Genomic DNA, 16,196 nt, shown 5'->3' on the forward strand with positions numbered 1-16,196 from the left:
ATGCTTTGATGCTGAGAGTGACAAAGGAACACATACTATAACTGTTTGATTCACTCTGTACCTGAAGCCATTTCATCCAAACTACTTATTCCCATTAAATGCTTAACCTTACCTTCACCTAACATTTGCCTCATCTTTTAAATCCAAATCTCAAAATAGCTCCATCCTAAAGTAAGAACCACTGGGTCCTCCACAAGAACGAACACACAAACACAGAGTAGCAGGCTGGCTTTTAAAACTCAAGTAGTCTAATTGCATTCTGAGGTAGACGGTCCCTCGTGAGATTTCCTCCACAATATGTTTTTTAAAAGAAAAGGAAAACGAAGGAAGGAAGGGGCAGGTAAGTTGAAAGAGGAAGAGAAGGGACAAGCAAAGAAAAGATTGTAGAGTGATGGAAGGAAGAAGGGAAAGTGGGAGGAGACTATATTCAAAGCTGATGGATCAATCTATATTTTGCTCATTTTTAAAAAAAAACTCTCTCTCTCACACTCCACCTCTCTCTCTCTCTCTCTCTCTCTCTCTCTCTCCTACTGTTTGTAAGTCATATATCAGATCCAGAGACATGTAGATGGAACAAAACTCGTCCCTGTAATTCATTCTGCTGTGTTTGCTTCCATTCATTCCTTCTCCTCTGTAAGATGACATCCATTTGTCAGCTGCCACTACATCTTCAAAATGAAACCATTTGCCTCCGAGTTGCTTCATTTCAGCGTTTCTTCATTTCAAAAACACGCAGTTTGCCAACAAATGCTAAAAGTGGGAATGAGAATTGGAGTCGTGATGACTCGTGGGTTCAACTATATTCTCGCAACATCAAATCTGACTCATGATTTCCTCTACGTGTCATTTCTCTCTTCTGCCCTTCCACTCTCTAACTGCTTAATAAAATGCTTGAGAGATAGTGTAAAGGTGTGCAGTTTAATGTTGTTTTGACTACAGTTTTGAATGCTGCAGTTTATTTTATTATTTTAAAGCCTGATATCTAGGACTGGACAATTTCACCTAAAATCACAATTAGTTTAATTTCACCTCCATTATGGTTATTGAATGATTATTTGTTTATGAATGTTCACTGACAAGGTTTGTAGCCTACTGTAAATATGCTCAATTATTAAAGCTGGATTTCTTTATTTTATTCCAGATATTAAAAATCCATGATCTAAATGTTAATTAATAAGGTAATGTTGACGTGCACATGACAGAGTCATGGTTCCCCTTTATTCGGCGCATCGCCGCTGCAGAATAATGACCACTGCTACTAAAATTTCACTCAATTATTAGTGTCAGTGCGGAACAAATGATTTTCACCCGCACACTGTGCACACACGGCAACACACACTTTGCTAGCTTTCTCTCCTCATTCATTGAAGGACATCTAAGTTACGTGACAGCTGCTGTTATAAGAGCAGCGGAGTTAATGTTAGGTCTTTCAGGCAGTAGATGTACAGTGTAGGTCAAACTGTGTCCGTTAATGAACATGAACACACACAGAGGGGAAATATTAATAGGATTAAATAACCAAAATGGGAAAACTACGTCAGTTAGAGGCTCTGAAATTTGGTTTTGATTACTTTTCAATTAATTGTCCAGCCCTACTGATATCTCTTCTTCCTCTGTGACCAACCCGTTGTCACATATGGACACGTTCAAGACGCCTTGATGTCAGTTTGTAACGCACTGGGAAGCCAATTAGTGTCATAGTTAAACGCACTGTGGGAAGCCCTGTAGCGTCATTTATGAACTCTAAAAGCAGGCATAGGATAGAAATAACAGAAAAGTCTGAGTAATGAGGTGGTTGGGGTGGATGGTTGGCCAGAAACCGTACGTTCCCCAGGAGACCTGTGTTCGTTTCCTGGGTGAAACAAAAGTCAGTAAGGAACATAGTAATTGTAACCCAAACCATGATGTTTTCCTAAACTGAACCAAGCAGTTTTGGTGCCTGAATCTAACCAAAATGTGCTGTTTCACAGCGTTAACCACTAGTTTTATTTATAAAGTCTAACCGTACGTTGCGTATTTATTGTTGCTAATTTGACCGCGGAGCACGACACGTCCAAGAAACTACACCAAAGGGGTACTTAGGGCATTAAAAAGTGAGCCCAAAGGGTTTCTGTTCTGAGCACTTAGTGAATGAATGAGTGAATGTGATGTAGTGTAAAAACACTTTGAGTGGTCGGAAGACTTGAAAGGCGCTGTCCAAGTACAGACCATTTACAATCATTTGTCTTGATTCCATCCCTTCAATCCCACCGACCAAATGTGGATTGCATTAATCCGCCAAATGTGAAAACGCTATTTTTGATTGTTTGTATAATGTTTGAAAAAAATCTATAATTGCAACAAAAGGGTTTTTAATGTTTTCTCTTTACCTTTGGACAATTAAGAAACAATTTCCACCACAGTATTTATTAAGTATGTATTAAGTTGTGAATAATAATTAACAAACATTTTCATTTTTGTTCTTGTTTCAGGTGTCAGGAAGAATTGATCTGGCAACCAGATGACAGAAAGGTACGTGATTAACTTCAAAATTCGGTATAGTTGAGAGTGGCAACTTATTCACTGACACAGGCTTTGGTCACAGCTTTTGTATTTACATGAGAGGATGGATCGTGGACTTAAAACAAATTAATGAATTATAGATCTAATGGCTCAAACGTCGGATGAATGAAAGGCTGTATCTTTAGAAGGGGAAGTGTCAAAAATCAGCAATTATTGAAGAGATAGATGCATTATGAGTTCATACAGGAGAGAGTATCGGCATCAGGCGTGTTCAGATAGTTATTTGCTCGGGGTTCAAACACACATGGACAGCTTTAGACATTTATTTTCACAAAAACTTATAACAGTTAAAAAAAACAACTGAGTTGAGTAAAACGCTTAAAGACATAAACACCAAAAGTAGCGGCCCACCCATCCTCTAATGGAACTACCACTTATCAAGCTTGCTGACCACTGAGTTAAGTATCCGTTTGAATAATGGACGTCCATACACTATCAGATTAGAGTAGACATTATCTGGAAGTGGGACCGCAGTAATGACAGAGCGTCCTCTATCTGATCCACGATGGATCCACCACATTCTATTATCTGTAAGTAAAACTGGAGTCATTCATCTACACTCGTCTACGGTGGGATTCAAACAGAACACAGATACGGAGCGGGCAGGAGGTCCTCCGTAAAGAACTGATGCAGGCTGAACACGGCGTTTTAATGTTGATTAATGTATCCGTGATTTAACACTTAAGGACCTACATGGCGACTGTTAAGCCTGTTATAACTCTGATTTGGGTATCAAGTTCAAATTAAAATAGAAGAAAAATGATCGCTCAGTTCAACACTGATTTATATTTTTACACTTTAAAATCATCCTGTTCAATATCCATGATTAATTTCCAGTTACATAGCTTTTATTTAGACTTTAGACGCTTAATAAAATATGTGTTTTGTGTTTTTTTGTGAGCAGCTAAACTTATACATATACATAAGATTTTTATTTTTGGCTACATAATCGGTTGCAGTAGCCTTGTGTTTCAACCCCAGTGTGAAATGATAGTAATGGTTTGCCATTTCATCCAGTCACTGCTTGTATTTTGATAATTTGTGAAATAAAATGTTTGACTTTTACCACTGGAATCGGGACAAACATCACAGCAGGAGAATTTGTTTTACAAAACTGTTGGAAATGGCAAGCAGATGGAGAAAATGCAATGTGTGTTTGTAGTTCAGTTTCCCGTGCTCAGCTGATGTTCACGTAAGGAGTACAAGTCCAGGAGTACGTGTTCAGTTGCTGGTGCCATTTTGGATCTGCTGTCTGCATCACTACCACTTTGCCAGTGTGGAAATGTAACCAGATTTTAAGGACTTCAATTTTATTCATGTAGCGCCAAATCACAACAACAGTTATCACATAGTGTTCATAAAAGAGCAGGTCTGGACTGTACTCTGAGATATTATTTAAAGAAATCCAACAATTCCCACCAAGTGACAGAGGCAAGGAAAAACCTTTTTTATTTATTGGTATTCTGCAGATAAACCTGGCGGTTTTGTAAACTTTGTTTGGCAATGTAATGCAGTGGTTCTCAAACTTTTTCACGTCATGGACCCTAAACTGACACAAATTACGGACCCCCATCTGATAGGGTTTTGGCTTTTAGATGTTTTATTACAGAAAGTGTATAAAACCCATGAACAAAATAGTCATTGTGTTACTTATTGATCGGAATACAGTGAAAATAAATGATTCAACTTTTTGCTGGGCACCCCCTGGTACGCCCTCAAGGACCCACTGATGGATGTAACGGATACTCATTTATATGCAAAAATACCGCACTCTAGCTTTAGGTCTGCGTCTAACATAAATCAAATTTATTATCCGCCCATTGTCCTGGTTTATTCATCTATTTATCCATTCATCTTGAGAAACAATCCAGAGAAGTTTACTTTTTTTCAGCAAGTATCAGCTCTATATTTATTTCCACGTATCCATCCCAGTGCAACCAGTCCTGTATGGGTGGACTGTCAATCAAGTCAGGAGTCTACTGGTTCTGTAGGTCTGATGGGATTTAAAATATCAGTTGAAACAGGGAAACTAAAAGCCCATCAGTGTACCAGCACAGTTTGATTCTGCCATGTTGGGTTGAGGATCTCATTCAGTCACATCTGCACTGTAACTCAGGCATGTCGGACACATCTGTGTACATATGACGCCGCTGTTATGACTAATGGGAGTATTATTAATGATCCCTGCTGTCTTTAGAAGAACATGAAGGACTTGCCTAAATTTGGCATACATCTCACACAAACCTAAAGTGAGCATTTAACCTGCTCAGACTGTTAGAAGCAGACATTCACCGACACCAGAACACCAGTTTTACAAGCACAGTCTCACACTAGACATCAATCTTTATTTCACATTAAAAGGGGATTGTCATTGATAAAGGTGTTAAATTAGAAATATTAACATCTTTATCCATGATATAAATTCAAAACAAAACTTTATTGATTCCCCAGGAGGGAAGTTCATCATTTGAATGAGCACTGACTTGAGAGTCTTGAGTATGAGTGATGTTTTTAGTACTAATGCAAGCATATATTGCTGTACTACAATTATTTCATATCATGGCCTTTTCTCTACACTGCAGCATAACAAACTTTGCTGCCTGAAAATATGCCTAGGGTTACACAGAAATGCTCACAGTTATTTTGGCATCATTTTTTCCCCAGTTACATTTTGTTTAAACCCCAGTACTGATAATCCATGCTGAATACCAACAGGCCCACCTGCAAAAGTTCAGCTAGTTTTGTTTTTAGTGCTTTTTAATGCTTTCAGTCACACGATGTTCAGAACAGGATACTGGCTGCTTAGTCTACAGACCACAGTGGCTGATCATTTAGCAACTTAAGCATCTGATTTTTAAACTATAAATCGCATGTTTGACTAACCAGCAAGTTAGAACTTCCCAGCATTTGGTGGCTGGTGATTTGTCACGTTGTTAAAATGTTCCCTTTTGTTCTTGGACATCCGTAAATCTGCTCGAACTATAAACATCCCTAAATGAAAAGACAGCTACTTTGCTTTTAAATAAAATGGCTGAAGGAGGTAATGTATCATCTCTTTATTGCCACACATCAAGTTCTTAAGCTCACCTTCTCCTCTGCTCTCTTCATATCTAATAAAATCTCAAACACTCAGCTGTTTATTTGAGCAACGGTAATAGATATTTGTAGTGTCCTCCACATATAATGCCTGTTTCTTTTTAACCCTGTACTTGACTGTGTGTAGTTTGTAAGTGCCCTCACACTTCAGACTGTATGTACGTTTAAGCATGTACAGTCCACTTCTAGCAGTGTAGGTGTGAGTTGATGTATATTTATATGTGCTTAACACTTATATGTGTTATGTATGCTAATGCGACAATGTGCTCAACACAAAGAAAGAGGAATGCTGTTCTGTGTCTGTAGCTGCTCCTGCAATGGACCTGAACGGGCGGAAGGCGCCATCACTCTTGAATCAGTTCACTTCCTTTTTCATCTCAATTGATGCCGTGCGACTGATGAATGCAATAATGCACTTCCTGTTTTGGTGTGTGCTCTGGCAGACTTGAAGGTCAAATGTCTCCCTTGTTCAACTTGCAATCTGAGCGATAGAAACAAGGTTTTGCTCTATCTTGTTTGAAAATTTAGACTGGTGTGCCATTGTCTTGTAATGTTGCGCTACGACACTACAAACTGCAGCACCACTCTCATACACAGTTCACAGTTACTGATTACTGTGGTCGATATTGAAAACAAGCAATTCTGGCTGTCCGTGACCTGACTCCGAACATGGAAACTGTAAGTTTTGCCATGTTTTATGTTGTTTTAGTGTTTATTTTGTATGTTAGCCTGTTAAACGTGGGATTAGCATGTAAAGTGGCTTGCTTCTATGTTACTCCCACAGACTGGGGTGATGTGTGACTAATGTTGAGGGACAGCCAAGAGAATCTGTATGAACGTTAAGCCTCATTTGAAGCCAGCTAAATAATGAGAGTAGTAGATGCTGGTGACTGTTTTTTCTTGTTGCTCTTTGTTTAGCTCCTTTAGCTTTAGCTTTGTTGTTATATGGAAGCCCGTTCTGCACCGCAATCCTTGCAGGTATCTGTGTGGTCATTTAATAGCTATGAAAAAGAAATCAAACTGCAGGAATGAATTTGCTCGGCAACATTGTGTAACTTTGAGTAGCTTTATCCTCTAATACGTATCCAATTCCTGCTTGATTATGTGGAGTGGTGAGGTTTTGTTTAGAAGCAGTTATTCTGGAGATATTCACAGTAGAAGTGCAGCTAGACTCTGTTGTGAGTCCCTGGTAGCAAAAACATGATGCGGAAACACTTCTGTGGGAGCTGACCAATCAAAGCAGACTGGGCTTTTCAGTAGGGAGGCCTCAACGAGACAGGAGCTGAACGAAGCGTTTCAGACAGAGGGGGAACAGAGGTGCTGCAGCAATGTACAGTATGAGGAAAAATACTGTGTTTTCTGAGCATTGAAGCATGTAAACCTATTCAAGTAGAAACCCAGAATAAAAGTATAAAACTGAAAATGACCATAATATGGCCTCTTTAAAGATGCAGCAGCGAAGAAAAGAAACAGTTAGGTTGCTTAGTTGGACCAGTAGGACCAGAGGGAGAGAGTTAAACAGATGGATTATATGATGCTTCATTGCATCAATATGTAAGCACCACATTTGGCTCTGCTGGTGCCATTAGAGAAGTTTATTTATTCATACAGCCCTTTATGTTAGTAAAGTTTCAAAGGCCTTTACAGACAAAAGGAAGGCCATAGAAACATAAATAAAAAGGCCTACTAAATAAATAATTATCTTATCAGAGATGCGAGATATCCCCTCTCTGAGGACGACCACTTGAAGGTATCTTTAAAAATAGTAAAACGACTGTGACAGTTTTTAAATGGGAAAGACTGTGGACATACAGCTTACATAATATTACATTAACACAAAGTGGGAAATAGATTCTCACAATTGAAAAAGCACAGATGGCGTCAGACACCAGGCCAGTTATTTAAGTGGAATCTGACACCAGCAGCCTGTTGAAGATGTCCCTCTATGATGCATATGTCATTTCCATGTCATCAAGATAATAATAGAATAATTTCCATAAAGCTGTCTTTGAGTGATCATGAAGCGGTTCCCTTTTTATTAGAATTATATACATTTTGCATGAACCTATTGCAGTCATACGAAAACTTAGTCTGTGTCTGCAGAATCTTTTAGTCACCATGGATGTTTTTTACAAAGACTTTCAATGACATGTTGCTCTTTTATGAGCATATTTATGTGAGATCCAGCTCACCCTAGCAAACAACATAAAAGTACTGCAGAAGTAATTGATAAATGATGATTTAATAATCAATGAGGCAACGGACAAACGCCTTGTGCCATATCTTAGCTAGGTCACATGTGACATCATACATTATTTTGTCCTTCTTTAATCAAGTCTTTCTGTTTCTGTCCTTCCGTTTTACCCAAATACTGCAGTAGGTACAGTTTTTGTGGCGAGTTTAGTGTTATAACGTGACAGTTTACACTCAAATTTACGATCAAACTTAAGCTCTGCTCATGCAACATGCTGCCGATCGTCAGCACCGTGATTTCTCCTTCTTTGGAAAGAGATGCATCATTTTGCGGTTTGCAACGTCTACACAAACATTACCAGTATCAAGTCAAACTAGTATGGCTAATGGGCTGATGCATTTAAATTCTGGAGTAATCTAATATAAACAAATGTGTTGCTGTTTCAGTTACAAGTGTTGATGTTTTTTAATCTTGCTGCCCGTTATTCCAAATATATTAATGAGTAACTGAAAATTAATCTAAAATTCCTCTAAATTTGTAGGTGATCACAGATCAGTTTCCCCTGAAAGTGCAGCACATCAGTAGACCAGTTTTCCTGATGAGGTGCCCTTTTTCCCCCCTAAAAATGTCAAACCTTGAGCATTTCTTCAGCATTTGATTGACTTCCAGTAAGACAGTCCCAGTACTATTCTCTTGAATGGATTCCAATGGATTTATTTGAAGTCCTTAAAGTTTGTTGTTTGGTCTTTGAAGTTGTTTTCAGCTAAACCAATCCCTGTGAGCAATCCTGTCTTCACACACCCATACTCATGACAGATGGTGTGTGTTCATCTAGGGGCGAAACTTTTTCATTTTCTGAAGCTTTTCTGAAGTGTTTGAAGAGCAAAACCTGTTAGTGAGATGTCCAATGTCGAAACACTGTGGACCAACAACAGCTTGGGCTGGACTGAATAGAGGCTTTCACGGATTGTTAGGAAATAAAACAGACTAGGTGTCGTGAGTTAGAACACCTGATGTTAAAATGTGACCTTTATTCAAGTTACTAACATAAAATATTTTTAACCCTTTTTGTTTATTTCTTGTTTTGACGTGCATTAAGTAGTTAATGATAAGGGTGGGAATAACCGCTGGGTTTTAAAGTGTGTGTATGTGTGACTGAAAACTAGAGGCTAAAAAGGCTCCATAAAGCTGCAGAGTTGGTGATAATTCTCAGTGAGTTTGTTACTGCGAGTGATTCTTTTCACATAACGACCACGGCTGATCAACTGATATTGTAAAATCTACGCTGAACAGGGACTTTCTTTGTCTCTTATCTCCCTACCCTTCAGCAGGAGACAGGCAGTTTGACCACGGTTCTCTCTTTTATCATCGTGGCCAGCTAAAAATAGAAGCTTGCTGACAATCTGAACTATCCGGAGAAAAGATTAGTGCATGCTCTGACTGTGTCATTATTATCTTCAGGTCTTTATCACTGTCTTTGTCCTCCTTTTGTTCTTGGAGACGGTCCGCCAGCCTGCAGAGCCGAGCAGTGACAGGCTCTTCAGCTGGACTCTGACACCAATTATGCTGCCGAGCTTTCCGAACTGGCAACACACACAAACTGCTGCTGCTCTGCGACACCACCTCTGCTTCTCCTCTGTCGCTGCTTGTCACCCTTGTTATGTCTCTTGTCTTTCTCCATCGTCTCTGTAACTGTCACTCTTTCAGTCTGCCTGTTTATTAACATCGCTCTCCCAAGAGATTCACATGATGTCACTATTTACAATAAAAACGCGATGTTAAGGCAAGACACGGCTGGCGAAAACAACGTTTTTCATGCACTGGTTAATTTGGAGATTTTGGGCTACTTTGCTTCCTTAACATGTCTTCTTTCAGACTAGTTGGGGGGGGGGGATCTATACTTGGGGCCTGATTTACTAACACCCAGAATAAAGAGTACTAAATGACGTGTGCATTGTATTGTACATTGTACCTGTTATGGATGATCAACTTAGAATTATTGTGTAGATGACAAAAGGTGCAAACACAATGGAGGTAGGGCTGGACAATAAAACACTAACAATAATTATCGCAATATAATTTTTTTCAATAACAATATAAGAAATGTTCAATAAATATTCAATAAATGTTTGATTTTATTCACTTAAATCATACACGAATTAGGACTTAATTTTACTTAAAGATATTTGTTGACAAAGATGTTAATAACATAAACATTTTGAATGTTCTCTCAGATTTGTGATGTGATCCACTGTTTGGCATCAAGTGTTGACCATAAAGAAAAGTTTAAACCACAATTAACCGTCTGGTTTCAACTTTCACACAGGAGAAAAATTCTGCCTGTAAACTTGAAAGAAAAAAGTATTTGATACTTATCGTGATAATTATCGATCTCAAAAGATATGAAACTTTTTATCGTGATAACGTTTTTGGCTGTATCGTCCAGCCCTAAATGGAGGTGGCAGTAATTAAATCAGGGTTTCCGCCACGGAGAGTCTGGAGGGAAGGCAGCCACCGTGTTAAAACCACGGTTTGTTTCATTCAGCGCGTCCCGAGTATGAAATCGTATGTACCTGCCCATCCTGCCTGAGATTGCACTAGCTACTTGGAACAGCAAACCTGAAAAACTGCTTTGGGAAACCCCAGCATGCTGGAATGACCCGGACGCGAGGAAATGCCAGCAGATCGTGCTTCATCCAGCCAGAAGGAACAATCACAATCACAGATGCTGTTGCACTCACATGAAATTGCTTTTAGGCTTGGTAGATCACATTGCGTGTAGTAAATAAATGTATTTGCATGTTACCCTCCCACCAATTCGCACAAAAGTGCAATATTTATTAATGCAAAAGTGGTAAATGAACAACAGGTGCTGTCTTGCACTTTTACAAGGTACAAGGTTGTTTATTTGTCGTTATACAGTACAAGGCTGCATAATGAAATGAAATTTGTAGTTCCTTCATGCTACACACACAACATGTAATTAAGTGTAGGCCTATATTAAAATATGGTAACTCTAAAATAAAACAATCAGATGATATGGTTTCATCCTCACAATAAACAGCCTGAAAGTTGAAAGACGTCATTCTGCTTGCACGTCGTTAGTAGGTCAGCTGACATTTTAATTTGTTGGTTACATCACATTTGCACACGTTTTCACTCACGCAAACCTTTGGTAAATCTGCCCCCTTGTGGTTTATTTACTACAGTTTGTCTCTGCAGATTTCTCCTAAAGTTAGCATTCTAATGCTACATGTTGTGCCGCTGTCTGCACCATCTGAAACCCGGTACCGTTGGAAAGCTCTCTCTCTCCTGCACAATGCTGTCGGATCCAAGTATGGTAATTTCCTTTGTACCAGTAACCAATCGTGAAAGTACAGAGGCGGATTTAAGCTCAATATGAAATCTTAATAGCTGGCATCAATTTCTGACAACGTGATTAGTTTAGATGCGTCACGTGACGCTTTGTGTGCGCAAGTGTGACCGTTCAGACATGCTCTTAGTTATCAGTTTTCATGAGTTTGACATGTTATAAAGTGATGTTGTTAAGGATTTAATTAGGTATTGGGTCTTTAATTTATTTTCAATGAAAATGTCTAGAATTTTACATCTTTACAGGCCGTTTTCTCGAAACGAGTTTTTCCTCATTCTCTCTCCCGTCTCCACTTCAGTAGCACTTACAGACACCGAACTTTCAAGTCGTATTCCTGACTATGTTCAGAAGGATTTTACAAAAGGGTTAGTTCAGATATCATTCACAGCCTGATTACAGAACATCCCCCAAAACAGGTCAAAAATAGTTTTTTTTATGCCTGTTAACAGAATTTTTTTATGAAATAATAAAAAGAGGTATCCAAAATCCCCTCTGTAAAATTCAGTTCAGTTTAATCTGTCATCAAAATAAAACAATATTTTTAACCCGACTTAATCCAGTAAAATACATTTACGCTTATTTCATTAGTTACTGCCTCATTTGTATATTTAAACATAATATTTAAGAAAACCAGTAATACAAAAAAATATTGTCTTAATGTGAGTAATCAACTAGGAAAGTTTCATGATGATGCGTCTTAGTTAAATTTTTTAACCTATTCACCTGCAGTTCGCTGCCCTAGGGTCTCGCCTATTAAAGATTCACACTGCAAACATACATACACACATGTTCAGACCAACAGCATTGTCCAAAAAATGGAACAGTGGGTGAGATGCATGCCTTTGGTGTGAGAGACCTGGGTTTAACTCCCCACTGTGACACATCCACCAATGTGTCCCTGAGCAAGACACTTAACCCCTCGTTACCTCTGACATATATAGCAACTGTAAGTCGCTTTGGATAAAAGCGTCAGCTAAATGAATAAATGTAATGTAAAGAGAGAAACAAAACATAAGCCAGGAAATATAGTGCAAAGCTGCAGCAGCAGTCATTTGCGCAACACTGTAAAATACTAGCTCAGTATTGTATACTAGCATAGCTGCTTTGTGTTCATTAGCAATTTGAAATATCTTACCCACAGTACATGTGTTCCCCAGCACATTCATATCAGCCATTTGCTATTGCTGGCTGCCCTTATTACAATAAAACTGAGTCTAAGCCAACGTAGTTACTGATGACAGCTACAGACTTCTTTTTACCTTCAAGTCGTGTCACGGCAACCATTTTTACAAGAGGAGTCCATTTTAACGAACCACTGAAGAACCCTTGTCACGACTTAGGAGGTGGATTTTAATTTTTTTTAAAGCTTCAGTGTAATATGTAAGTTGTGTGTGTTGGGTGGTTGCAAACTTGGCGTTTCAGTGACATAGCACACAGTATGAAGAAATAATTACCGCTCAAACAGGAAACAGGTTCAGTGGAGGCAGCACAGGTGACGCGAGCAGAAGTGACACGCACACTAATTAAACCTGATTTGAGCCTTTTCTTTGGCTCCATTAAGGTGACGGCAACATTACACTTAGTATTTTAATGTGTCTGTCGTGGTTCTGATCTTCCTGATTGTTCTCTTGTAGAGAAACACGCCATTACTGTCAACGCCGATCAGTTCACTGAACATTTGCATGATAAGTCAATATTATTGCCTGTGTGTGTGTGTGTGTGTGTGTGTGTGTGTCTCCAGTCTGTGCTGGTGTTCCAGTGTGATTTGAGTTTTTGTCCTTTTTTTTAATGCATTGTGTTACTTTGTCTGCATGTGTTAAATTATGTTTTCATTAAGTGATATATTAGGTTTGTTTAGCTTAGAGAGTAACACAGTGGTACTGCATTACACAGCAAAGTCCACAGATGAAGTTGGTATGCAGTTTTTTTTTTTTCTTTTGGGTGATTCCCTGCGGGTTGTTTGGTTGGAAGGTGCTGGCGTATTTTGCTGTTCAGGTATGAGCGCTTCTTGTTCATTTAACATTTAAAAGTTTAACATAACGGCTCAATGGACATTTCTAATTGAGGTGTGGTAGATAAGAGATGGCATCGCCAAGAACGGTAAGAAAGGGAAGCAGGAGGAGTCAATAGTGCTGCAAGAAACAAAAAGAATCAACACAAGCAGTAGCAGCTGTTTACAGCAGCTCAGATCAGACAGGAAGCAGCAGCAGAAGTGTGATAATCAGTGGACTGACAGCTCCTCAGATTATAAAGGCTGCCTCACTCTGTTGATTAAACATGATTAGTGAATTAATAAAGGTCAATTTAAGCATCTGTCCTTTAATAATAATAATCTTTATTTGTAGAGCACTTTTCAAAAACAAGTTACAAAGTTCTTTAACAAGTGTAAAGACAATAATACCCAAGAGACAATAATACAAAAACAATACAAGATAAAAGCATGAAAACTTTGAAAAGACTAAAATACACAATTTAAGGTTGCTCACAAAGTTGTGTGTGACAACAAACACTATGTCAAAAGTACTGGGACACCTACACATTACTTTTAGGACATCCCATTCTAAGTCCATTGGCATACATATGGAGTCTGTTCCCCCTCCGCAGCTGGAACAGCTTCCACTCTTCTGGGAAGGCTTTCTAAAAGATTTTGTCTGTGGGATTTTCATCCAGAGGAGAATTTGTGAGGTCAGACACTGATGTTGGACGACAGGGCCTGGCTCGAAATCTCCATTCTAGTTCATCCCAGAGGTGTTGGATGGGTTGAGGTCAGGGCTCTTTCCAGGCCGGTCAAGTTCTTCCACTCCAAAGTGGGAAAACCATTTCTTTATGGAGCTGAGTTTGTGCACAGGGACATTGTCAAACTGAAACAGGAAATGGCCAAACACAAACTATTGTCTTCTGTAGCATTAAGATTTCCCTTAACAAAGACCACACCTTAAACAAACAGTGCCTTCCAAAAGTATTGGGACACGGGTGTTCTAGTACTTTTGTCCATATAGCGTTGTCATAGCTGCCAGCACTCCCATTTTAAGACCATCTTCTGCATTGTTCAAGGCCCTCAAACTGAATAATCATCATACATGGATCCAGGTTTTGAAAGACGTCACCACCGCCATGATATGCTGAAAGTGCTACATTTAGAAACTGATGGAGAAAGAAAGAGATGTAGAAAGAGTGGGGTCAAGGTGCAATCTGAACAGATGAGTTTTCAGTCTGCGACAGAAGATGTGTAGAGTTTCTGCTGTGCTGATGTTAATGGGGAGCATGTGCCACCGTCGGGCGTAGGGTATAACAAGCCGAATGGCAGTAATGAAGCATCTCTTTTCTCCTTCCTTTTAAATATTTTCGACTTCTAGTTGTGTTAAAGAGAAAAAATATATTTTGCTTTAATTATTATTTATTGTATTTTTTTTATTCTTATAAATATCATTTTACACACTTTTTTTAACTTAGAATATATTTACATATTACTCACAGGACATAGAATTCAGAGCAGCAAAAACCCTGTTTAGCAAATATTTCGCATGGACGTTCCTGCTGCCTCAGAGCAGCTGCGAACAAAACCAATAATTTTACTCCGAATGTAATTAGATTGAATGTGCTCACTCTGGTTCAAAGTTATTTTTCATAAAAAAATCACATTAAAATGGCAGTTACACTAAATCTGTTAGTGATTATAATAATTGTAACCATCAGTCTTTGTTATTAGAGGTGAGCTTTCTGCCTTCAGTGAGCACCCATTATCCATTTCATCTCCCTCTGTGCCCACCCATTGCTTTCAATTTACACACACGCGGTTAAACTGGGAGACACAGATTTGCCGTAGTCTCGTGTGCACATGTCGGAGCTTGTTTCATAGACACGCACAAACACAACCTGCTCTCTTCTGCGCTCACAAACAGCTTGTGTAACTCTCCCTGTCTTTCCACCCATTCCTGCACACAGCCTCCTGAAGCTGCCGTGCGTCCTGCAGCTGCATCCGCACTTGTTAGCGTAACATCAGGTATGCAGCGGATCCCTGCCTTAATTGCGTTCCTCTGGGCTCAACTGGCGTTCCTTGGAGAGTCAACAATCTTCTTTGTGCCTTTGATCTTAACGAGCCTTATTAACTACCATGGCAACCGCAGGGGCTTCTGGGACGGCAGTGCTGTTGGGCCGTTTATTATTGGACAGAAATAAAGGGGCAGGCTTGGCACGGAGTTCTGCTGTAGGGAGGTTTCGGATTAGGAGGGATTGTGAATAACAATGGGTGCTGTGCTGTTTCAAAATATTATCTCTGAGCTAATTGTAATGAGTCCAGTTGGGTTTTTTTTTTCTTTCCTGCAGAAACAATGATTTCAGCTCGGTGGTGATGACTTGGCAGCAGATTTTTGAATGTGAATAAACGTTTATTGACTCATGGTGTTGAGTAACTAGAGATGCTGTGATGCACAGTTCAGTTGTCATCAGTAGATCTGATATGCAGAATACAATCTAATGCAAAAAGCCCTGGTAAAAATCCGTCCTTTGCGAGGCATTTAATACTTTCAATTGAATTAGCACTTGTTTAGTCAGAAAACAACCCTCCTTCCATGCAGAATTTGCCCAACATAAACTCGACATCAGTCTTATTATCCGGCTAGGAGAAAGAGCTGAAATGATTTGTCGATTAAACAAGATGCAACTTTTTTGATTATCCGTTTCACAGTTTGTTGATTTTTTGTTGACTCAATCTTCTATTTACAAATTACAATGTTTAATCAAACCAAATGCCAAAGCTTTCCTCTGTTTTCTGCCATTGCTATAGACTCATCTTTGGGGTTCGGACTTCTGGCTGGACAATACGGATCAGAAGTAGAATCACTCAACTTTGACAGTCATTTCTAATATCATCTTACTTACTAACATTTCCTCATACCTAAACGACAAAATAGGTTGATTGTCAGTGAGTCCCAAAACAACGTGACCATTCCCCAAAATGACATATGACCG

The 16,196-nt window shown here is 39.1% G+C and overlaps 1 protein-coding gene across 2 annotated transcripts in view; it reads left to right on the plus strand.

Annotated features, from left to right (window-relative positions):
- The window catches only part of si:cabz01090165.1 (uncharacterized protein LOC100333421 homolog), a 358,553-nt gene that overhangs the window by 67,838 nt on the left and 274,519 nt on the right, over window positions 1–16,196 (plus strand). For both annotated transcript variants that reach the window (XM_038694085.1, XM_038694087.1), the window contains one exon: window positions 2,472–2,511. The gene's annotated coding sequence lies outside the window, so the exon portion shown is untranslated. The remainder of the gene's footprint in view (window positions 1–2,471; window positions 2,512–16,196) is intronic.

Source organism: Micropterus salmoides, unplaced genomic scaffold, assembly GCF_014851395.1.
Source record: "Micropterus salmoides isolate LMB-PRFRI ecotype aquatic unplaced genomic scaffold, ASM1485139v1 Ms_hic_scaffold_3, whole genome shotgun sequence".
Lineage (NCBI taxonomy): Eukaryota > Metazoa > Chordata > Actinopteri > Centrarchiformes > Centrarchidae > Micropterus > Micropterus salmoides.